This window comes from Rhyacophila brunnea, unplaced genomic scaffold (genome assembly GCF_057557595.1).
Source record: "Rhyacophila brunnea isolate RB1 unplaced genomic scaffold, BYU_Rbru_1.0 scaffold_21, whole genome shotgun sequence".
Taxonomy (NCBI): Eukaryota; Metazoa; Arthropoda; class Insecta; order Trichoptera; family Rhyacophilidae; genus Rhyacophila; species Rhyacophila brunnea.
The window spans coordinates 3,570,377-3,595,847 of NW_028232871.1; the positions used below are offsets into that span (position 1 = coordinate 3,570,377).

The 25,471-nt window shown below is 33.9% G+C and overlaps 1 protein-coding gene across 3 annotated transcripts in view; it reads right to left on the reverse strand.

Moving 5' to 3' along the window:
* LOC147070613 (SLIT-ROBO Rho GTPase-activating protein 1-like) overlaps nucleotides 1-25,471 on the reverse strand; it is a 378,477-nt gene that overhangs the window by 198,219 nt on the left and 154,787 nt on the right. The window lies entirely within an intron of this gene.

The following is a 25,471-nucleotide window of genomic DNA, read 5'->3' on the forward strand; positions in this document are numbered from 1 at the left end:
ATTATCTATCAAAACCGAATATGGGTAACTCAATTATAATAATACCTACAGTGCGGGCAATATTCAAATGTCAGAGGTTATTCAGCGAAGAATTTTATTCAAAGTGTGAACTGTCAGTTTCACCGGCAAACCAGATATTGGGTATGTTCTGATTATTTATTATGCATACCTGGTAATATAGATTGCGAGTTACGTGATCATACCAAACTAGATTCGATATAAAAAAAATACATTAATTAAAACTAGGCAAGTACATTTAAGTATAATTGAATATACATTCGAGAGAAACGGGGAACAATTTTGCGATTCCTGGAGAGAACTAATCAAAATATATTTCAGTTTATTAAAAATTGTGCCAAAGCATGTGGATAGATGCCCACCGTAGGATCCATGGATAATAGAAAATGGAGTATACCTATCTTTTCTACAGTGGCAAAGGGTGTCTATTGAAGGAAGGTAATCTGAAATGTTAGATAACTGAAAAAAAATCTATTACATATTTTACAGAACTTGAATTAAAATTTGCGTTAATCTTCAGTATTTTCCTGATACATGTTTTTGACCATGTTTACGCATAGTGGAAGTTTATATTAACAGATTTGTAAATGGCAAAAGGCAAATGCCAGACCCAGGATTTGAATCTTGGAATCCTGGGAAACACATTAAAGCCGACGCGTTAGCCGCTCGGCTATCGTCGGCCATTACTTTGGAGGCTTTCGTCCTCTTTCTAGAATTTTACTAAGGTTTGTAAACCGATGTCATAAGTATAGCCTCTCCCCCTTTGAGTGAGGCTTCGTTGTTTAGGCCGTCCCTTCAGTCAGAGCACATTTTAAAGACTGCCTGCGCCCACTTTTGCGCACATTGTATGCCAATGTTATTTTACGCACAGTAAGATCGGGTCCGATTGACTTATTGGATAACAAAGCCAACTAGTGAAGCGCATGTTCAATTGCCGGTGGAGCATTACTTTTTTTTAAAAATTAAATATCTATTTTAGTGTCTGTTGCCTTTCCTTTTTAAGTGCATCAGTAAAATACAACAAATTAAAATTCAAGTTCCGTAAATATAGCTGTCCTAGGAGGTTTGTTCAGTTACCTATCACACCCAGGGAATCCCGAATTCCGGACAATTTTCGATACCTATGAAACCCGGGATTAGTAAACATAATCCCAAAACCTTCAGGATCGATTTTTTTTATCAAACACAAACAATTAGTAGGTATGTGTACAAAATTATGTCAGTGAAGTGTATGTAGCTGCACATGTCACAGGGAGAATCGCAGGATGCTCACGGATAATAAATAACCATTTTTTGTTGTCATACGCAATTGTAAAACATCGGAAAAATAATAAATTCGTTCATTTAACCATCTAGACTGACGTTCTGGCACGCGAACGGCGTCTAACCGCCAGTGCCACGGACGTGCAGGTAGGTAGTTACTTGTTTCTACGCCGAATTGGATGAATGATATCTTTTCTTAAATAAATTTAAAAAAAAAAACTGTTTTACTTTCACATTGTTATCTATATTACAATATTATTTATTTTACTCCATTAAGCCCACGTATTTCCAAGATTTAACGTACACAATATTAACATTAAATGTCTAAATAGTATAAATTATACTAGACATTTTTGACAGCTTTTATCGATGCTATTTGTATACAATAAAAAAATAAACTATCGAAGAAAAGCGCCAATTCCTGGACCAGTCCCGGGATCGTTAAATTGTAATCCTGGGAACAAAATTTTGGCTCGGGATTGGATTCCTTAATCACACCCTACGCCCTATTTGGTACCTACTGCCAGTGGTGCTAAAAAGTTATAGTCAGTAGCATAATATTATTATTATAAATCAGATATGTGCACAACAAAATACAGCGGCCCTATGTTAGAACTTGCGAGTGCAAGCTTCCCGGTCGACATGACGTCATATGGCATCATTGTGACGTACTACCGGAGTGATAATAGCAATCGAGAAAATAACGCTGGTCAGACAGCGGCGTTATTCATTGTCACCATACGTGATACGACATACCGTGCGTGTATTGGCTGACGTCACAATTACGTCATGTCGTCTGGTGACACACAAGTCGATAGTTAGGAAATCGTGGTGCAGGTATTATATTATTATGTACTGAAGAATTTTCTCAGGCTAGAATATTACACTAGACCGCACTATCAATCGACAATCTCGGCGTAACAAAAAAGCGTACGCGGGAACAATGGAAAGAGAATTGAAAATACTGGAGGCGTCTCGAATTGTGAGAGATGCTAAAGCTATTATTAAACACGCGCATTTCCATAAGATGAAAACTTAGTCGAATGTTTTATACGAAAAAATGAACAGTGGTTTCGTTTTGGTACAAAAAAATCACGCGTTTGCTTCAAAATAGACTAGTAATTTCTTATCCATAAGTAGGTATTATAATATCCGTCTTTTGTTAAAATCGTTCGCTTTGAGACGTTGGCTTACTTGCCAACATGAAAATCGACTGATTTTTTACGGTGAAGAAAATCAAAACGTTAAAGCATCTTTAGGCAACAATTTTGAAGAAAATAATGTATCTTCCAAATTTGAATTTCTTCTAATCGGATCATTTTATCAACAGGGGTAAATAATGCAAGGGGTGATGCCCTTTCTAGACAGTTACACGTAAATTGTACGTAAAACATTTCACCGTGGCACAGTTCGCCATACGCTTTTTTTTATCGGAAAGAGATTCAATATGAACATTAATTCTATTTTTATACCTGATTTTGGCAAAATTCATGAATTCAAGAATGAAAACCTAACCTAAAATATAATCCAATATATCGGCTATTTTCAAAATTTGTTTGCTGCTGGCTTTCTGTAAAGTGTAAACCGACAAGAACTGTGTTTTATTTCGACATGAATTTTCTGTCAGTATTATACAACCCAAAGAGGCTGGAGAGTCGATAAGGCTATACCTCAGTTGAGGCATGGTCTAAAAAGATGGTGACTAGGCGATGCGCGGATTGCGGGTGCAAATGACGCATGCCGAACGAAATATAATTTGTCATATAAATTCAACATGCGTCCATTTAATGTTCTGTTTATTGTTCTATTAGTAACAATAATAATATATTCATTGACATATATTCTTTTTCAAGTAAATGGGTAACGTTTCTAATCATCTTTACACGATTTAAGAATTAATACCCCCGTCGCCATCACGACACAAATTGACGTGTTCCCAGCTCGACGTTCTCTCTCCGAATGGCAGCGAGTCCAAAGTTTCGTCGCGCCTATAGTTGAAAATTATTTGCCGTTTCACTGATGTATCGTCTTAATATACGGCCATATATTTCCGATACAACATTTCACGGTGAAGTGTTATACGGCGAATTGTATACCTACTAGTTTCTAGACAAATCAATAAGAAGTATTAAATTGTGTAATAATTTGGATTGTCAATAATTTTTCAAAACTCGTGACGAGTTCTGTTCTTTCGAATTCGAATATTGCACTCAAGAGGTGCATACTGGGCATAACGCGAAATGACAAAAAGAGGAATGAGTGGATAAGGAAGTAGACAATGGTTTGCGATGTAATAGAGTTTATTAAAAGCCTTGAATGGAGATGGGCTGAACACATAGCTCGAAGAAGAGACAATCGTTGGACAAATCTAGTCAACCAGTGGTATCCAAGTACAAAACGTCCGCAAGGTAGACCTAGAGGCCGCTGGATCGATGAAATGATAAAGTTCTGCGGAAGTACGTGGCAACGCAATTCACAGGACCGAGAGAAGTGGAAGCAGCTTGAGGAAGCCTTCGTCCAGCGGTGGATAGATTCAGGCTGACGATGATGATGATACTATAAATATTAGATGTAGGTCCGTATAATAGGTAATAAAACACTGATCGTAATGCGAAGTGGTCTTGTATTGACTTTCAAATTCAAGAGCAATGCCATTCTACGAAATAGATTGCAATCAACTGCGAAGATTAGTTCTGCTTATTTTTATAATGTAGACAGCGCACAGACAGAGGTAGATTGTATTATCCAAGATCAATCACACAGATAAGCAAATTAAATTTAGCGGACCATAAAAAGTTCGCTCTCAATCCTGACATAGCAAATTACAACGTTAGACGTACAATCTATCTGCATTGTTATTTTGCAAAATAATAAAAAAAACATGACGTGTTACATTGTAGTCTATCAGTTATACCACCTTCCAGATACATACAATGAATAAGACAGGGAGATATCGTGTCCGGAAACTTGTACGTATGCAGTTCGCCGTATAGGCATAAAGTCCACTAAAGCAGGCTTGCGGGGGGCGCTCGCGCATTTTCTATGTGAATCATCGAAAATACAACGTAATCAAATACGCCAGCGCACACTGGATTTGACGACGCATTGTGACCGCCTGCCCCATGAGTCACCGTTTTTTGGCTTCTCAGCGATACGAATTAACAAAAATACAACGTAGTCCATTCATTGAACACGGCAAGCAAAATCATGCTCCTCGAAGCGTCGTCGATAGACGGGCGAGAAGCCATTATTTAAGAACAGTGAACTCTTTGTTTAGTTATTGCGTGTTCGATATTAATTACAAGCCCCGATAAATTTAATAATATTTTTATTGCTTTGTTATGAGAGACGCTGATAATAATAATTATTTTGTGCTCCTTGAGCCCCTTATTACATAGGTGAAGGGTAATGCGCGGGTGGGAGGGGGCATACTCAGTAGTGAGCGCACCGAACGCTTTTTTGGTGGGCTTTATGCCTTATGGCCGTATATTTAAAGACCGTCCAACTCCTTTGGGTCGTAGAGTACTGCCATGATGATGATGAGAGTAATGACTATCTAAATAAAACACGGTTCTTGTCGGTTTACACTTCAAGCCAGCAGCAAACAAATTTAAAAAATAGCCGATATACCTACTGGATTATATTTTGTTAGGTTAGGTTAGGTTTTCATTCTTGAATTCATGAATGTTGGCAAAATCACATATGTAAATTTAATTAATGTTCATATTGAATGTAATAAAAGTGGAGACCGTAAAAGTAAATCTACGGTCATTTCTTTCCGGTAAGAAAACTCACGGATAACTGTGCCACGGTGAAATGTTTTACGTACAATTTACATGTAACCGGGAGATATTACCAACGCAATTAGGTACTCTCCTGCCGTTTCGACGTAAAACGGTATACATTTCGGTATTCATACAAGGCCGACTATACGCAGACTGTGTCACTGAATTGCGAATTACGTAAGTAGTGCTATTTACTAATTGCTTTAGAATATAATACGGTAACCTGTAAGTACCTCGCTTGAATATTTCGTTCAAATTACAACCATTTATTTCAATTTGCGACAATCATCATTTTCAACAAACAGTTTGCTAAATTGCTTTCGAAGTAGAAGCAATAACTAGCACTACCATTGAAGTTTAGAGTTTTGTGTCACGGCCTGACTATAGTGGCCTTTGATAGGTACAGATAGAGGGGTAACGTCGGCGCTTGCGGTGTCGGACTTTCACGTAACTTACAGTACAAACAAAACAATGATTCGGTTCGTAGATTGTATGCGTACCAATACGTGTACGGTTGTCAGCGCTAAGGGCACATCGGCTGCCAGGTAATTGGTACTATTAGTAGGGCTTGGACATCCGCACACGCACACCATCGACTAACCGAATCATTGTTTTGTTTTTCACGTTTATTCACAATGCTCTCTATATAGCCTGCCTATTTCGACTAGAGCAGCGAGCGATTCATCTTTTGAAATGTAAGAAATATGTTTAAGACATCACTCAAAAAAAGAATCATCGATTATCTCATGAAAAAAGTACTCGTTAGAAAGCTCTAAACATGCCCGATAACATCTTACAGGTTGACGATGCCGAGACAAGCAGCCGCACAAAATCAATAAATCTAAAAAAACTGAAAGAAGGCAGAAGAGGGTGCAAAGGGGTTGAAAAAAGATCACCAACATTCATCTTGTCGGCATGATGTTTTCTTACTTTTCGAACTTCATGCTAATGTGGTACCTATGTTTAATATAAATCTACCACCATGGCCCCCACAAAGGGGGGGGCTGACAGGGCTCTAGCTTGGGGGCCCGACGTGGCATATCGACCCGATAAGTGAGACAAATACACATCGCAAATTTGCCCTAATGGGGAAAAAACTCGCCTGCGGCGCTATTTTATTTGTAGAGTCTTAACATTTTAAAATGTCTAGTTGTATGATGCAACTTTTGATGACTGGGTGTCAAAAATACACCGAATACCCTTAATTTTACCTGACAACATTTAGAAAACGATTCTCTAATAAGTCCCACTGCCATTAATCCTAGCGATGGGTAGGGGGGCCGCTAAATATCCTGGCCTGGGGGGCCGCTTCAAGATGTGGGGGCCATGCCTACCACATAAGCCCACTACCGACATCGTGTAAAACTGTAAAAACTCGATATGCTTTTTGCTTTCTACTTCATAGATAATAAACGAAATAAAAACACAAGTATGGTGAGTTTTGGTGATAAGAAGAAATAATATAAAATTGAAGACAAGAAAAGCAATAAAAAATTACTAAGGTCGGTTTTTACGGCCGTTTTATCTCGGAAGCAACTATATTCACATTTGAAAGCATGTAAGAACCACAAAACTATAAAATAAGTCACTGAGATAATAATGTAAATATGGAGAAGTTGTGCTCAGTTTTTGTGATAAACAAAACTAGAATACACTATTCGGTCATTTTTTGAATAACAAAATGATGCATTTTCAATCATTTATTATATTGATTGATAGCAAACAAAAAATCGATGGCAGTCATTTTAACCCCGTGTTTGCTAGAGGTGGGAAAACCTGGTCGATTTTGAAGACTAAGTATACTTACTACCAGTATTAAAAAATACTTAGTATCGAAACTTGTTCCAAAATACTTACTAGTATTTGAAATATCGGCTATAATAGAATCGAAATTTTCGAAAAGTCCCATTTTCGAGAAAGGTACAGTTGGAACTATGGCACTAGTCACTCCTGTTTCAGTAGAAAATACTGAAGCATTAAAAGCACTGGTTTCATTTATCTGTAAAGCATTTTCATTTACAGGTGGAGCTATATTTTGCCTGGCAAATTCAATATGAATGGTTGGGTGCTTGCGCTGTAAAAGTTTCTTAAAATTTGACATTGACTTGTATGAATTTTTTATTTTACAACCATTACAGATGGCATAATTTGTAACTATTTCTTTGGAACGATTCCACACGAAACTTATCCTTTTAGTAGCCATTTTTACACAAATTGTTTATTAAGTATAATATAATTATTATCAATTTATACAATCACGCATACAATTTGAATTCAGAAGTTCCAATTTATTATAACACTAAAATATCGAGAAACTCGACGTGACAAAACCAGATAAACGCGTAGTCAGTTAGCGTTATCAGAACTCCGCTATGCCGGCTTGCGACTGACGTCAACTCGATGTAAATGTCATACTCAACTTAAACTAAACTAATTCCGTAGTATTATACTAAACATACGCGAGTCGCGAAGTCCGAAGCGATGATTTCATACGTAGCAAGACTACGAACTAGCTAGCGGACGGCGAGATCTCATACCATGCGTCGAACTCCTGGACTAGAGATGGGAAAACTGGTCGATTTTGAAGACTAAGTATACTTATTACCAGTATAAAAAAATACTTAGTATAGAAACTTTCTCCAAAATACTTACTAGTATTTGGAATACTATATAGAGGGTTTGGCGTGCGTATGCGACAAAAGTTTTATACTCAACTGAAACTAAAACCAACTCCATATTAGTATTTGAAATACGTATCGGCTCAGGGAACTCAGACTGTGTATCGGCTTCAATAGAATCGCTAAAAATACGCTGAGCTCCGCTTGTCGAATAGTCCCATTTATTATAAAATTTTAAATACATTTTAAATTTATGAGTTGTTTTTCTGTTAGGTTACAATATTCTTGTTAACAAAAATTAATAACAGTGATTTTTTTTAAAATTTAAACATTCTTTGAGCGGTCATATAACAAGCCTAAGCCTGTGCCTCATCTCACCACTGTGCTGCGACAAAAAAAATATGACCTATTATTCATACATTCGAACGCATTAGACTAATAAATTAAAATATACCTTTATTCAAGTGCTATTTCGTTCGCGCTTATTGAATGTCAATAGTGTTGAAAGTCTACCAACTGGCGAGTGCACAGAACAGCGACTCGCGATGATATCATCACAAGTTTTTTGGAATAAGTTTATTGGGCTACGCATAGTGAGTATGGGTAGTTTCATCCGAAACTTGAGTACACTGTAACTGGTGACAGTATTTCCAACTCACCTCTAACAAGCATACGTTGTCCATCCGAAAATGATGTAAAACTAATTAAGTAAGTTTGTTTATAAAAACAAATTTTAATATGTCATAAACTACACAGTATATAGTAGTAGTATCGATAGTTGTAGCAATAAACCACAGAACAGATTTATTTCTGAGTTCCCTCAATAAACATTCTGCCGCCTTTTGCAACAACCTATCTCCGTGTACAATAATTAGTGTTTTCTATCGTCGTGGACTTGAAAATATAGTACAAAATTCGCTCGGACAAAATGATTAATTGAAAGTTTATCTGAAATAAAAAAAAGTTTTGATTTTGTGACACCCACCAAAAATGAATCAACGGCATTTTTCCCGTGTGTTTTGAATGAAGAGTGTGGACCATGTAATTAATATTCTGTGTGGGTTACTTACTCTATGTTCATTATGCGTGGCTTTTTCTGTTTATAATTCAAATCATTTCGACGCGCGCCAATTATTTCATAATATGTCAATATTATTACTGTGGCAAATTTTGATTTGAATTAATTTCGTGTATGTTGAATTGGCCATCACAACACTCGAATCGTCTCGGCATGTTTACGTTACCAGCGTAGTGTTAAATTCTTGATCTTGAGAGAAATATATTTTTCATTTTAAGGAAACGGGCTTGGTTTTATAATTTATACTGTTAAATCTGCCTATTATCTAACATACATAAACTTTGAAAAAAATACGACGCAGTGCGGGGCATGAGCCCGATCCAATGGATTCCGGCCAATGTGATTTACCAATTGAGCGACCTGCGTCCTACCGAACTTAACTAGCATTATACACAAATGAAGAGCTTATCAAATTACGTTAATATTGGCTATCGACTTTGGTGGTTTGAATCAAGGTACATAGTTATTTTGATTTCTAGCCGACGTCAGGATCTCTCCAAATTGTAGTCTTAACATACACTTGTACTTGCTCATAATTTAATAAACTATTTTTTTTTATTCAACGAATAATTCATAAGAATTAAGAATGTAACATTCTTTATTAAACATACCCTCCTCTAGAGAAGATCTTTGATGAAAATGAGTATTATCATGTAATATAACTAAATTTTAGGTAATGTCCAAAATAAGTTCTCTGATTCTTGCATTATTAAACAGAGCTTTACATTAAGGATAAACAACTGACATAATTTATGAATAGAAATCACGGTGATTATCTTATGTAGTAACTACGAAGTATGAAGATTAAAATTCTAATGGATTTAAGTTTTGTACTATTTCTTTTTGACAGAGTTGAGAGAGTGCCTGAAGATGCCGAAAAACGATGGAACAGTACAAAACTTAAATCCATTAGAATTTAAATTCAGATTCCATCAAGTACCTTTGGTCGATAGTATTAATATTATATAGATTAACTTAATACTTACGAAGTATAGGTTATAAAAAAGGGTCAATAGCATTAAAAGATACTCCTTAATCGCCCCGGGACCAATTGGTCATTCATCAGAGCGGCCCGCCGTCGACAGGAAACGCTGTCAAGGACCAACAGCCCCCTCCTTCCGTTCAGGAGGATCCAACATCGTCACACCCGCGAAGACGTGACGACAAGGAATACACGAGCGACACGCATAACAATATCAGACAACAATAATATGAGAATGCATTATTCCTTGCCGGGAGCATAATATTTAAGGCCGGATACCGGTGTCAGTGTGGACTTATTGGGTATGATATGCAGTACGCAAGTGCATCAATGCACCGTCACTCGTGGTGTCAACTTGTAGGCATCATAATTTGTTTAGAATTTAGATACATACGTGATAATTTTTAATGTCATGCTATTGTGGCTATTAATAAAAAATCCTGTCACATAGAACACGGGTAATAAATTATTACGTCTAATACATCGTTACCACACTGTGTGAGACTACCTACTAGAGCAGGGATGGCGAACCTATGGCACGCGAGATGATGTTTCATGGCACGCGGATGTTTCATTTTGAAGAGAAAATAAATATTACTATTTTAAAAATTATAAACAAGTTTTACAAATAAATAGTTAATTAAGTACCTACTTACTTACTTATATATAATATTAAAAATAATGACGACATAGCCATGCGTATTTTCTTCGGTTTTTCCACAGAACACATAATAAATAGAATACCGATAAGCTATATTCAATACGCCGCATGTTGATGCAGGCTTTTGAATGTGTGAGTGTCCTACGAAAATGAAGCACCCATTATGCACGTGCAATAGTGTGTGTAATGCAATAACATTAAATGAGCGTAAATGCATAAACCGAGAGCAGTTTTCAGTATTCGACGTAAAACGTATTCTTGACACGACGTGTGTAAGTTTAACACGGATTCTTCCTTACTCGTGCCGGTTACCTGCTATCATCGCATTACCCATAATGTATTTCAGTTCCCATTACTTTCCGTTATGTATTTGAGTTCCCTGGGTTTTTCATATTGTGTTTATGTGCCAATCGATGCGCAAACGGAAACGACGAAATACATTCCCATAAATAATGACAAATCGCATTGTATAAAAAATTGCAGGCAAATCATTTTAAAGAATTATCATTACGTTTAATGTAAATATACGATTCCATACGTCGGTCCTTAGGATCAGGGAAATAAAAATATACAATCGACAAACATTCTGAAATTAATTATCGGCAGTCACTCAAATATAACTGCTCGTTATTTTATCTAAAACATAATCTCTTAAAATGGAAAACCGCTCAGTGATGAAGAATATAATATGAAAGAAGGGTGGTCTAAATGCTTCCACGATCTCTTTGAGCGATTTGAAAACAAGGGAAAAAATATTCAATGAATAAAAGATATGCCTACGGCTAGAAATACGGTGAAAGATATAATATCAATAACTCAATTGTAATCTTCAAACCTTTTTAATAGAACTCTTAAAAACCATTTAATAGAACTCTTAAAAACCATTTTTTAGAAAACTAAAAAAAAAATCGCTATAAAATAAAATGCTTGGCACGTCAGACAGTCGAAAAATATTATTTGGGAAATTTGGCCACGCATACGTAAAAAGGTTCGCCATCCCTGTACTAGAGTACTAGCAAACATAATCGTAACATAAACATCGTGAAAAATAAATTTAAATAGGTACCTACGAATATTTAACATAATACGCAAGTACCTAACACTAGTGCAGATGAAGTGTTTTACAGTGATGAAGATGGAGTTGAAAATAACTGAGCGATGGGGATTCGAAGAATAGTGTAAGTACTTATAGGTACTTGTCAGTGATATTTAGGTGACTTAATATAGATAATAATAATATTACTACAGTACACACTAAATCAACATAGATTAATATCGTAGAATTAAGAAGATAGGTGGTGGTATAGATCCATAAGTATAAGTTGTATGAGTGAGGGCGCCACATGCTAACAGTATACATATATTATCATTCAATACTTTTTAAACTATGATGATCTTATTTCTAAATTCGAACACTAGACGATTTATGATGGTATATCTTAAGTTAGTTTTTTAAAATATAATAATTCAATGAAATACTTATATATTTTATTACAACGCTTTTATTAGGTCGTATTCTTATTTGTCGGGTGGTTGTTTATCCAGTACAAATCTTGCAATCCATTTTTAACTAACTTCCCGACTAGCTAGACATTTGAAACTTTTAGAATATATCATAACACGATGCCAATGCATTATTTTAATACTTTTACCCATCTTTAAGTAGAATAGAATTCATTTTCAGTTAATTCTGTTTTGTATGATAAGTTATTTCGGAAGAAATCCGTTAAAAGTAAAAACTATAATTGGTTGCTAGGGGTCTGGGGTCCTAGCAGCTAAATTATTAATATATACGTGCGTTACTATGGAAATCAATATGAAATGTCAAAATGACATTTCAGTATTCTATAGTTATTCAGTATTTCTATCAAGTACATTTTTTTTTGATCGTTTAATCTAGTCAAGTCAAGTTCACATGATTCAACAGAAAATTTAAAACGTTGTATATAAAAGGTTCTTTTTATCTTGTAATTATTTTAAATATGATTTAAAAGCTTAGAGAAAACTTCTTTTTTAATTAACTAATTTTTAGTTATTTATTTGACAGCTGATAATGAAAAACATTCAACTTTAGTACAATTTACAGGGATATAGGTAGAATAACAAAATGGTGCATCGGCAAACTTCTTTTTTAATTAACTAATTTTTAGTTATTTATTTGACAGCTGATAATGAAAAACATTCAACTTTAGTACAATTTACAGGGATATATGTAGAATAACAAAATGGTGCATCGGCGCATGTGCAGGTGCGCGGAAGAGAGTTGCAACATTGTCGGCAGTGACGATGTATGACCATCTCCCAGTCAAGACGATTTTATGTGCGACAGGGCATAAAGCAACAAAAAAAATTAACCTGACATAAAGTAGCCTCCGAGTACTACAAAAATGTAATTACTTTTACTTTATACGACATGGCAGAAAAGACAACCACGCCCATCAAAAGAGACACAAGTTTAACTGCCTTGCGATTTTCACAAGGTAACAAGTGACTGTTAAATTTTATTTTAACTGTGAGAATGGCCACAGAGATGAACAGAAACGCACACAATTCTTTATGAAAGTTTTTATAGTTAAAATAACATTGGAAGCGACGCGTGAAAATGGTAAGAAATGTGAAAATAAACACATTCCCATGACAGAGAGAGTAACGTGATTGTTAATAGGCATACCTACTCAGTTATTCTAGACGTTTTCAATAGCACTATCTTCAATAATACTATATTACTATATACGGCAGTGTCAATGAAAATGGAGATGAGTCTAAAGCATTGGTCAGCAACCGGCGACCAGAGGGCAGCATGCGACCTATAACTGATTGACCGACCATAGACATGCATTGCATGTTGAATTGTTTCAATAATAATTTGTATATGAATAAAATGATTAAGAGCATACTTCAGTGAAACGGCAAATAATTTTCAGCAATAGGTGAGACGTAATTTTGCAAGCATTGCCAGTCGGAGAGCGATAGTCGACTTGTCAGCACGTCAATTTATTTTGTGATGGCGTCGGAGGACTTGTAAAGATGACTAAAACATGTTACATATTTACTCGAAAAACAAAACATGTCAATGAATATATTATTATTATTACTTACATAACAATAAACATAACATTACATGTACGCATGTTGAATTTTTATGACAAATTATGTTTTGTTCGTCACGCGTCCTTTCCACATTCTGCGTGTTGCGTAGTCACGATCGTTTTAGATTTAGACCGTGCCTAAGCTGAAGTATAGCCTTAAAGAAAATTTACATCATTTTATATACTTACTTATTGCAAATCTGTAGCTGCAGTTGATATTAAAATTAAAATTGATTTTATTTGCTTATTTATAAAGTAAGTAGAGTATTATGGTATTATAGAGATTTGGCCAATGCGCTATAAGTAATACATAATACATACAAAATATAAATAATGATTAATTTAATAATTACAAATAAAAACTAATATACTTAATAGAAAAGAAAGTATGTTGTAAATATTATTAAAGTAATAATATGATAAAAATAATTACAAATTTAACTTATTTAACACATCCACGAATACTATATAGTTTAAAAAAATCAATCTAATTAAATATATATAAGAATATTTATTAAAACAAAATTTATGGACTTTCATAAAAAAAATTAAGATAAATGATAATTTGGGCAAGGAAAAACAGCCACAAAAATAATTATTAGCAGAGAGATATACAATGATACATAAACTATAGTTTGTTTGTAATCTATTATTTCTATGTTTAAAGTGTATCTTTACACTCCGAATATTTTATTATCATTACCTTATCTTAAAATTTGAATGTGCCACGTCTGAAAAGGTTTCCGACACCTGGTATAAAGCATTATATTGGGACAAGTATACCAATCCATTGCCCTCTGAAGAAGGAAGCCGATACATTACACGACTGGTCCCACTTTTCGCCCCTCCCGTTTTCTATGGATGACCTGTCATTATCTATGGAGTGCTCATACTGACGCGTTTGTCGTGTTCACTTGTCGGAGTATTCTTAGTTTCAGATTTCTTTCAGATTATTTTAACGTATCTTGGGAGACCTTGGAGTTCATCTGATTGAAGAAGTAAGTAAACTTCTTCTGTGTATAATAATATCATAATACACCAGGACGTTTGTCAATGTGACAGTCGATTCTAAACGACAATAACTAATAACTTATTATTATACTCTTCAGTCATTATAGAATACCAAACTCTGCTTGCAAGTACGTTATCAATCAATAGTATGGCAGTGGACCACTCGTTGCTTGTGCGAAAAGCTCAGGCTTTATTAATCTAAAGATGGCGGTGACCAATCACATTTTGTAATAGTAATGTCATTTTGCACAGTTATAGCGTACTTTTCGTAGGTTTCTAACAAAATAGAAACATGTTTCTATTTTTAAAGTTTATTAAAAGGTGAAAGGGTCACACATTCAATCGTTGAATAACAACGCTTTAATTCGTCACTGAATAACCTTTATTTTTTAAATGCGGTAAAAAATATTCTGGTCGAAATGAAATAAATAAAGAAATAAATGGCGGTAATATTATTTAAAAATAATTAAACAAACACTTTGGAAATACTGCAAAAATGTCATTGGTTTATTTTGAATTCAAAATCAAGCTTATAAAAGAGAATACTTTAATTATTATTTCGCGTGTGCTTATAAAACTTGAATGTCACAATGTGCAAATCTCATTAGTGCAAATTGATATTGTCATCAGCGATATTCAGTCTGACAAATTCAAAATAAATTGCTTATCCAGCCTGTCTTATAGGCATCTCAAAAAATGTAGCTTTACCTGTTGATTACCCTAGTCACAGGTGTCGCTAAATTTCAAAATCAGCCAAGTCCACCTGCTGAAGAACTACTGCTTTCTAATATGTATGCATTATCAAAATGTGGTATTTATTAATTTTAAATATTCTATACTCGAAATGATATAAACTTTCACCCTTGTGACGTGTGTATTTGAGAAAACAAAAAGCTGTTTTTCTCCTATTCATCTATTATGTACTTGGCTGATTTTGAAATCTAGCGACACATAGAGACATCAATAAAATATTGATACGTTTTTGTCAATATCGGATCACAATACAATGATACCTGTTACCTTGTTGGAATTTTAAATACCGACTGGCGATACCATACATTAAAATATTTAAATATGTTTATTATTTTCAGGATATTTTCTCGACATTTTTGCTCCAGGTGGAGCATACAGATATGAAGTAGAAATTGTGATACTTACATTCTTCGTTCGTTATTTGTTAATAAATATAATAATATATAATATTTTAGTTGTTCAACTGCTAAGTTTAATTTTATATGGATACTTATTTCATAAATAAACACATAACTGTATTTTTAGTTGTTTATTGTTTCATATATATTTTAATATTACATGATAGTATGGCTATATTATTTTGAAGTTTAATTTGAATGTATTTTGCGGACAAATACAGTATGCGGGGAACGATTGTTCAATTGAAAGATTTTTGTGAACTGCTTGGTTGAAAGATTTGATATCGACTAATTAATTATATTATCTAATGCAATTTACACCCACGGTGGCCGCGCGGCTTAAGCGTTGGACTATAACGCCAAGTTCGAATCCTGGGTCTGACAAGTACGCATATTGTTTTTCATTTTGTGTGTCAGTCAGAGTATGGACCTAATAGGTTGAGCAAGTGGCTGACATCCATTTCTCGTAAAAGCAAAAACTGTTAATACAAACCTCCACTCTGTGGAGGCCCATATTATGATCTTATTAGGATCGGGAATGGTCAAAAAAAATGCAATATAAAATGATAAGTTCGAGTGACGCATACACAATTATCGGCTGAGATTGTTAGTTTTATTTTATGTCGATAAATGTTACTATAATATATCAACCGGGGTCAATCCACTGCTGGATGAAGGCTTCCTCAAGCCTCTTCCAACTCTCTCGATCCTGTGTCGTTCGCTTCCACGTATTCCCGCCGAACATTACCAGTTTGTCAATCCAGCGGCTTTTAGGGCGACCCTGTGGCCGTTTTGTCTCACCTCTCCATGCCTCGCTGTGCGACTCTTAGCCTTTGGAAATCTCTCGTATTGAGGGTCCACGTCTCGCAGCCATACGTGAGCACGGGTAGCACACATTGGTCGAACACCCTACGCTTAAGACACAATGGTAGGTCACTTTTGAATAATATATCGAACAAAAAATACACCGTTTTGAAGTCGACAGCAGTTGTTTAAATTTCATGTCAAAAACATCGATATAAACATAATATTGTACCTACTACCATGAAATGGAATGAAATTAGACCAATGCTATTTTCAAAACTTACCTAAGTGATTTTTTAATCCTCATATTTTTTTTAAATAGGCATCTTTCGTTAAATTTTAAATTATTTATAAGTCTCATACAATATTGTTTTTCAAAAATAATGATTTTTTTAAGTACAGTTATTTTATTCGATACTACACCGATATCCCTTTTCGTTCGATATGACGACTCGGCTTTGATGACAACGACAACCCTAACTCCAAGGTGAGGTATGCTTAGCCATCTATGGGCTGTATGTATGAGACTCCCAAATTCTTTATAAGCTATTTAACCGATTTTCCACCATATAGCTTATAGCACTATTTGTGACGTAAGCAATCTGACGTCACACTTCATTCAAAATGGCTGCTTCATCTGTCATTTTCAACTGTAATTTTAATAATGCATTCATTACAACAAACGTTTGCTTGAGGCCCTCGTTCATTTTGTGGACTCTGTAAAACATTTGATATTAAAAACACGTTAAAAACAGTTAATAGTCGTGCTGTTTATTCATTTCATTCATTCATGTATTCTTATTCCGTTTTGACATCTCATAATATAAGTGATTGAAGTGAAGTTAGTCATAATTCATAATATAACCGTATATATTGCCATCAAATGGAAATGTTTATCGGGAATACTTTATTATAAAATAAATGTGATAAAATAACTGATAAATTATTTAACGTTCATAATAGTTATTCATTTATGATTATTAAATTTATATGGTAGTACCGTTCGCACACTTTCAGACACATTTACAATTTCAAAATTTTAAATTAATGATCGGGGAATGACATTTTATAAGTTTGCTATTATATGGACGCCATGACGTCACATCGTGACGTCGCTAACCAACAGATTACATTTGCACTCATGCATACAAATGAGCAGTATATTTAGCCTATAAAGTATTTGGGAATCTCATGCATACGACCCTATGACAATCATGTTACAAAACGAAACTGTTTTAGTTTCCCGCATCGAACTGTCTAATAGTTTTATATTTACTACATTATTCCATTATGTCTAAATTAATAAGTATATACGAATATAAGACAACATCTGCCTTTTCTAATAAGTCAATCATTTTCAAATTGAACTGTCCGATGTAAAAAATAATATATTTTAAAATATTGAAAGACGCCTCAAAATAACGTACCCGTTAAAATATATTTTTTGTTTATCAGCCTTTCAATTATTATTCTTGGAATAACCTTCTCAAAATCAATTACACGTATAAAATAAATTACACATAGCAGTTATATGTTGAAGATATTCTAAATATTTTGATTCACTTCGCGTCCGTTCGATGATCGGTTTCCGTTCAAGCGAGTTTGAAGATAATTATTTATTTTATTATTGCTACTAGCTCATGCCAGTGGACGAGTAATGACAGAGAAACTGGTAAATGTATTTTGAACTTGCCATTGAGATATATATATATATATATAGCATTAAATTAACCATCCCAAAAAACAAAAAATAAACATGTTACGAAATATAGACAATGTATAAACAGGAAGAATATACTATTATGTAGATTTGATACCAGAAGATTTGAAATCAGAGTGTTGAACCACGACTAATTTCAGACACGGAACATTTCAGCGGTAAATCGCGACGACTGGACCAGTAATCATTTAAAATTATGCAAGAGAAGATGTAGTTATTGCAAGTAAACCAAAGAATTTTAACTATATACAAGGAGTCTTGGGCAATACTTACTTATATTATGACTAGCGATTCCAATCCCGGGATCCCGAATCCCGGGATCCCGGGATCCCGAGCTATTTTCGATACCTATGAATCCCGGGATTGATAAACATAATCCCGGGATTTCGGGATTGATTTTTTTTATCAATTTTTATGGAAAATAAAATAAAAGCGAAAATATAACAGAAAAAATACTTTCAATAAATAATAACTATGGTAGAAATAAACTTAGTTTGAATGAAGTTTGATTTATACCCATGTGTAGGTTGCCAATTCATTTTATTTTTTCACATAAATTATTAAAAATCTAATCTAGCTTCGCACTATTAACAAAGTTATTCCACCATGATATCCATACGTTTTACGGCAGTTTCAGATTTGGCTGACTAATTAGATTTATGAAGCGGAAAGGCCATAAGTACGCCATGATTATTTGCTATACTATTTTAAATATCGCTAATCCATTCATTAAGTTTTTACTATCAGAAACAGCAATCTCCTATTACATTCACATTATTATTTATATTACAATATTATTAACTCCGTTAAACTTGTGTATTTCCAAGATTGAACGTATACATTATTAACAATAAATGTCTTAAATAGTATAAATTATAGATTTATTTTTGACCGATTTTATCAATGTTATTTGTAAATATAAAAATTTTATATAAACAATGGAAAAAATGCCAATCCCGGGACCAGTCCCGGGATCCCGGGATTGTCAAATTGTAATCCCGAAATCCCGGGATCAGAATTTTGGCTCGGGATTGGATTCCCTAATTATGACATTTGAACGCATTTACTGAAAGAATGAATACGGATAAGTTGGTAAACTGCTTAGGTTTTAATATCGCTAAGTTGGCATTTTCGATTTCCTAACTAGAAGAATGGCTGTCAGTTTATGAAATTTATTGTGTTCAGTTAATTATAAGCGATATTTTTTTACTGGATTATCCAACGAAGTGTTGTATTATTGACTAGCTATATGCTAATTTACTCGGTGGCGATTTTATTTGACACAAATGACGCAACCGATTCGTCAGAAAATATAAAGGGGCCTCTAAATAGTTCAAAATAGTAATACACTAATTAAATTATACCACAATCACAAATTGGGAAGAAAATATTACACAACGAATATAAGTTCATGAAAACTATTTCTCAAATAGGTACTTTATTGTTCTGTTCCGGTTACCATGGAAGATCTTCCTTTTTTTCTTTTTTCCCTACCTTTTCTTTTAATTGAGACATTGTGAGGTCTGAGAGGCAGACCTCGGTTTCCTGACTATTATTTCTAGGGTTGGGTCTTGTGAGTACATTAATGCACTTTCCCGCATGATCTTAATAATGCAAACCACTTATAGGAAATAACAAACAAAAAACACACAAATAATAAAATTAAAATAAATCAGCGGGCCGTTGCTCAGTGACACCTGCCTAAAGGGCAATGGATCCCGGTTGGGAAGTAAAGTTATCCTGCATTACCGCACGCCTGCTGAGGGACCAAATAGGGACCACGACCGATTGCACTGACATTTTTACGGCGAAGCTTTGTTGCACGATGCATTATTATATCGAGAAAAATACTTCATTATTTTGTCGAACACATTTTATTATACACTTCCAGGCTGTACTGATTTTCTTTTTCCGGTTGAATCTATATGACTCCTTCCTAAGTGAATAAATGAGAACGATGCCAAATTATGAAACTTTATGACATATTTTGTCCGTTGTATGTAATTAGCTCGTAACTGATCTGGACCTTGGATTCAAACCTGCGAACAACTTACTGTTGATGATGTTAAAAATTACTAACAACTGCTCATTCTATCAATAGGTGCAACAATATTGAATAAAGATTAAGATATATTTTTAATCTAAATCCTTCGTAGATGCGTCATCGTGATAGATGACGGATATCCTTTGAATGGGGTTAATTTTTCATAATTCACAATTCGATTCAGATCGATTGCATCCACAGAACAGATTAATAAATAGAATTCAAATAGGCTATACCCCAATCACTACATTCTGAAGCAGGGTTTTTGAATGTGTGATGCAACCTTCAAATACAACAATATTGAATGAGCGTCAGTGCATAAACCGAGAGCAGTTGTCAGAACGAAGGACAAGCTTATAATGACGTATTATTGACACGTATTTAAGTTTATCCCAATTCTTCCACACTCGAAATCAGTACCCTGTTACTTCACACCCGTTAATTTCAGTTCCCATTAATTCTGTGTTTCCTGATTGCACCAGTAGCAAAAATAGCTTTTTTTAAACCACATGTTTGGAGCCCTGGACCGCCCCCGTATTAAGACAAAAACAAATAAAATGATGCCACATTTCATTATCATCAGTATGTTTTAATCTTTTCCTAAGTACTGGATAAAGACCTCCTCAATCTCTCTCCTGTATAGTTATATTCAATACTTATGTCATAATAATTACAAGATAAAAATAACTTTTTATATACCTACAACGTTTTTAAATTTTCTGTTGAATCATATAAACTTGACTTGACTAGCTTAAACGATCAAAAAAATGTGTACTTGATAGAAATTATACTGAAATGTCATATTGATTTCTATATTAATATTAATAATTTAGTTGCTAGGACCCACTTAGCAACCAATAATAGTTTTACTTTTTACGGATTTCTTCCGAAATAACTTTTCATTCAAAATAGAATTAATTGAAAATGAATTCAATTCTAGTTAAAGATGGCTAAAAGTATTAAAAGAATGCATTGGCATCGTGTTCTGATATATTCTAAAAGTTTCAAATGTCTAGCTAGTCGGGAAATTAGTTAAAAATCGATTGCAAGATTTGTACTGGATAAACAACCACCGGACAAACAACCACCGGACAAACAAGAATACGAACTAAGAAAAACGTTGTAAAATAGCGGTCATTGAACTGTGCAATTTGTTTTTTGACAAAAATAAACAATGCGTAAAGATCAAGACTGACTTTCGATATTATATAAGGAAATACAACTTATTTTCCAGACAATCAATCGTGAGAGGCAATCGTTACGCCGCGCGAATGATCGAATAGGAGGAAGGGTGACCGCAAAGTGAAACCAACGGTCAACTGCACATTGCACACAACAAAGTAATAATAATATTTCGGAACGGTTCATTGGGCCGCGGCGCGAATCAAAAACCGCATTAAAAACAGAACATAGAACCCTCTTATCGTGTAAAGCGCACATACAAAATTATTCAGAAGAAAAGGTATTTCAACATCGTACACCATAATACGTAGGTATAATCATGGCCCCACAAAAGAGGGGCTGATAGGGCTCTAGTCTGGGGGCCTGGGCATAGAAGGGGCCCGGCTTGTCGGTATGACCAGCCTTGCGAGATTAACACACATCACAAATGTACTCTAATAATTAAAAAAAAGTCGCCTGCGGTGTTACTTTGTTTCAGGACTATTCAATATTTTAAATATGTGGTGGTTGTGCGGTACAATTTGATGTAATATATGATGATTGATATACTTAAATGATAACTCCAGTGTATAATTTGTGAAAAACTACTTTAGAGTACAACACTGCCCTTAACTTCAGCGATAGGTAGCTGGGCCCGCCAAAGATCCGGGCCTGGGGCCCGCTTAAGGATCTGGGGCCCATGGGTATAATACATGTCATTGCCCACTGAAGAAGGAAGCCGATACATTACACGACTGGTCCTACTTTTCACCCCTCCAGTTGTCTATGGATGACCTGTCATTGTCTATAGAGTGCTCATACTGACGCGTCGGTCGTGTTCACTTGTCGGAGTATTCTTAATTTCAGATTTCTTTCAGATTATTTTAACGTATCTTGGAGACCTTAGAGTTCATCTGATTTAGTGGTTATATGTTATTAATAATTGGAAGTGACGATCAAAGTTAGTAAACTTCTTCGTACAGATAATAATATCATAATACACTAGGACGTTTTGTCAATGTGACAGTCGATTCTAAACGACAATAACTAATAACTTATTTATACTATTCAGTCATTATAGAATACCAAACTCTGCTTGAAGTACGTTATCAATAAATAGTATGGCAGTGGATCACTCGTTGCTTGCGCAAAAATTTATGCTCAGGCTTTATTAATCTAAAGATGGCGGTGTATAGGTACATTTATATATATCAGAATAAGATGGCGCCCGCGTGCAGAAAATGCTAGATTTATTTCAAATATTTCCCATATATATATATATATTTTGAAGTCAATCATTAAATCGCCTGCGGCGCAATTTCATTTAACGTAACTAATACTTATACAATATACTTAAAGCAGACCAACAAAAAATGCTTATTTCCATCAATATATTTTTGGTACAAGTCTGTTTACTGGAAGCCAGGCGGGAACACGGGCAATTTTCATAGCCGATTTTGACAAAATGTATTCAAGAATGAAAACCTAACATAAACTAACAAATAATCCAGTATATCAACTATTTTTAAAATTCGTTTGCCGCTGGCTGCCATTAAACAGACAAGAACCATTTTTTTACCATGTTCGATTCTAATAAGGACCATATGGGCATTCATAGAGAGGAGGTTATAATAACAGATTTGTTTTTTTACGAGAAATACATGCTGGCGACTTTCTCAACATCAAAAAAAAAAAAAATGCCAGACACGAGATCCGAACTAGGAACCCACGACATTATAAGCCGACGCTGTAACCGATCGGCCATCGTGGGCATAAGTTTATATTTATTTTATTTTGTTAACTGTCAATTCATGGTGGAACTGCATTGTATTGTTGTTTTTATTTAATAAAACGCATTTTTTGTAGTACTTATTCCACTTTTTTTTGGGATTGTTATAACATAACTTTATATATTGTACATTATTTATTATTTAAATTTTTATTTAATTTTCACTCATATTTTGGTTGTATTTGTTTTTGTATTCGATCTTACTTTTGATAATATTGTTAATTTAAATATTTTTTATAAATTTCTATTGTAAATTTTGACTAATCATAAATATTTGTTGATATTAATGTTATTGTAAGTGTTGATTGTTTCATATTTTGTGGTTTGTTAATATTTAAAATAATTTGTTTAATGCCCCTGATGTAGTATGAAATATTAACGTCCAACATCATTAATTTTAAATTAATCTGTTATTGGGAAGGTATTATTGGACGGATAATTTATGTACTTACCTATTGTTATATTATTTCTGTCGCTTTGGATTATGTGTGATAAATATTGTTTTAAAAAAATGTATTCAGTTGAAAATGTCCCTCTGAGGCGGACGAAACAGGTCCTAATCTATTGATTAAAAGTGTAATAAGTACTACAAAAAATTGCGTTTTATTAAATAAAAACAACAATAAGTTTATATACTATTGTAATTAATTTAGTATTGTCAATGATATTGTAAGGCGATGTAGTAAAGCCGCAGTGTAATGCGAGAAAGGGACAGTTGATAAATTTTACAAGTTACAACTGAATAACTCAATAGAGGGTATGGGGATCGATAGAAGAATGTATCTCCAGAGTCTTTATCGTTCAGTACCTATCATTTATTTTAATATGATATCAATTCCACTCTGCAATAGTGCTTAGTACCACAACAAATGATAACAGAATTATATGATAAGAATATTTAGCTAATAGCTTAGCAATAATTTATTTATTTAGTTATTGTGTATTTATACATTACATTTACACAATTTCCATCACGTTCATACAACGAAATTGCTTCGGGTGTTGATATATTCCACCTACGTGAGAATGAGTTTAGGTGGACGTTGTTTTATAAATTCTTAAAATAGTTAACTCATCCGGTGTACTTCCTTGTACCTATCTAATTTATCTACTGATCTATCTCTTTTTTTATGTAATACTGTTATATTTATATATCTTTGTTTCTAAATGTCATGTTGTGAACGTCTTAAACTTATAATTCGTAATGTCCACAATATGTTAAAAAAAATTGAATTAACAATAACATTTTGATAGGTAAGTGGGTATTATTTTTCCTGCCACCTTTTTGACATAGTGTGATGACAACATTATTCGTTAAGGTGAAGTCTTTACTAAGCCTTTCTACCAGAGGCACATAGCGGAAAAATACGAAGCTTGCAATTTGAGACATTTTTTTGTTAATTTACAATTTCAACTGTATTAATTAATAAATACGTATCTGAAAATATTAAAAAGAAAAATATTTTTTATTTTAAATCAAAGATAAACCTATAATTTAAGAAAAATGTTATAAAATGTGAATTTGGTGCAGGATCCCATGTTATTATTACATATTATTATTTTCAAGTCATATTATTATTAAAATTCAGTTTAAGTTTTCTATTTCGTGTAGATATGATATCTGACCAATTCATAGTTTTAATATTGTTTATATTAATTTTAAAAAACATCGATTTTTATAAAAATGTAAATGTATATAACTTGAAATTCTTTTTATGTATATCAAATCGAGCTTCAATATTGTGACCATACCTAAATAAGATTTTACATCACGTTGGTATAAGCATCCCCCTTAACACAAAAACAATAAATTTCAGCAATACCTGCTAGCAGTTTTTGAATGAATGGAGTCATTCAAACCAATTATTTACCGGCGACGTGTACAAATAAAAATTAATTTACACGTAGAAATTCTACCTTACGCCAATGCTAACGCATAATATTGCGGAGAATATAACCGTACCGAATACAATGCTTTCTCATTTGCACTTATGGTTCGTTTTTGTTCAGGCCTTGTGTACAACATACTTTCAAAATCAAGGGCTAAGATCAGAAGTAATATGATAGTAGGTTCTCTAACGAAAGCAGTACGTAAAACTCAAAAAAAAAATACGTTACAATAAGACTGTATCGTATTTTCTAGCAAGTTATCAATAAATTTATCAGTAGGTTTATTTTCGGTTGATTTATGATGATTAGAAGAGAGAATTATGCAAAACATTACTAAAAAACACAAACAATCGTAAGTTTGAATTTAATTTGCATAAGGGACAATGGAGTTAACTAGCGATCAAAGC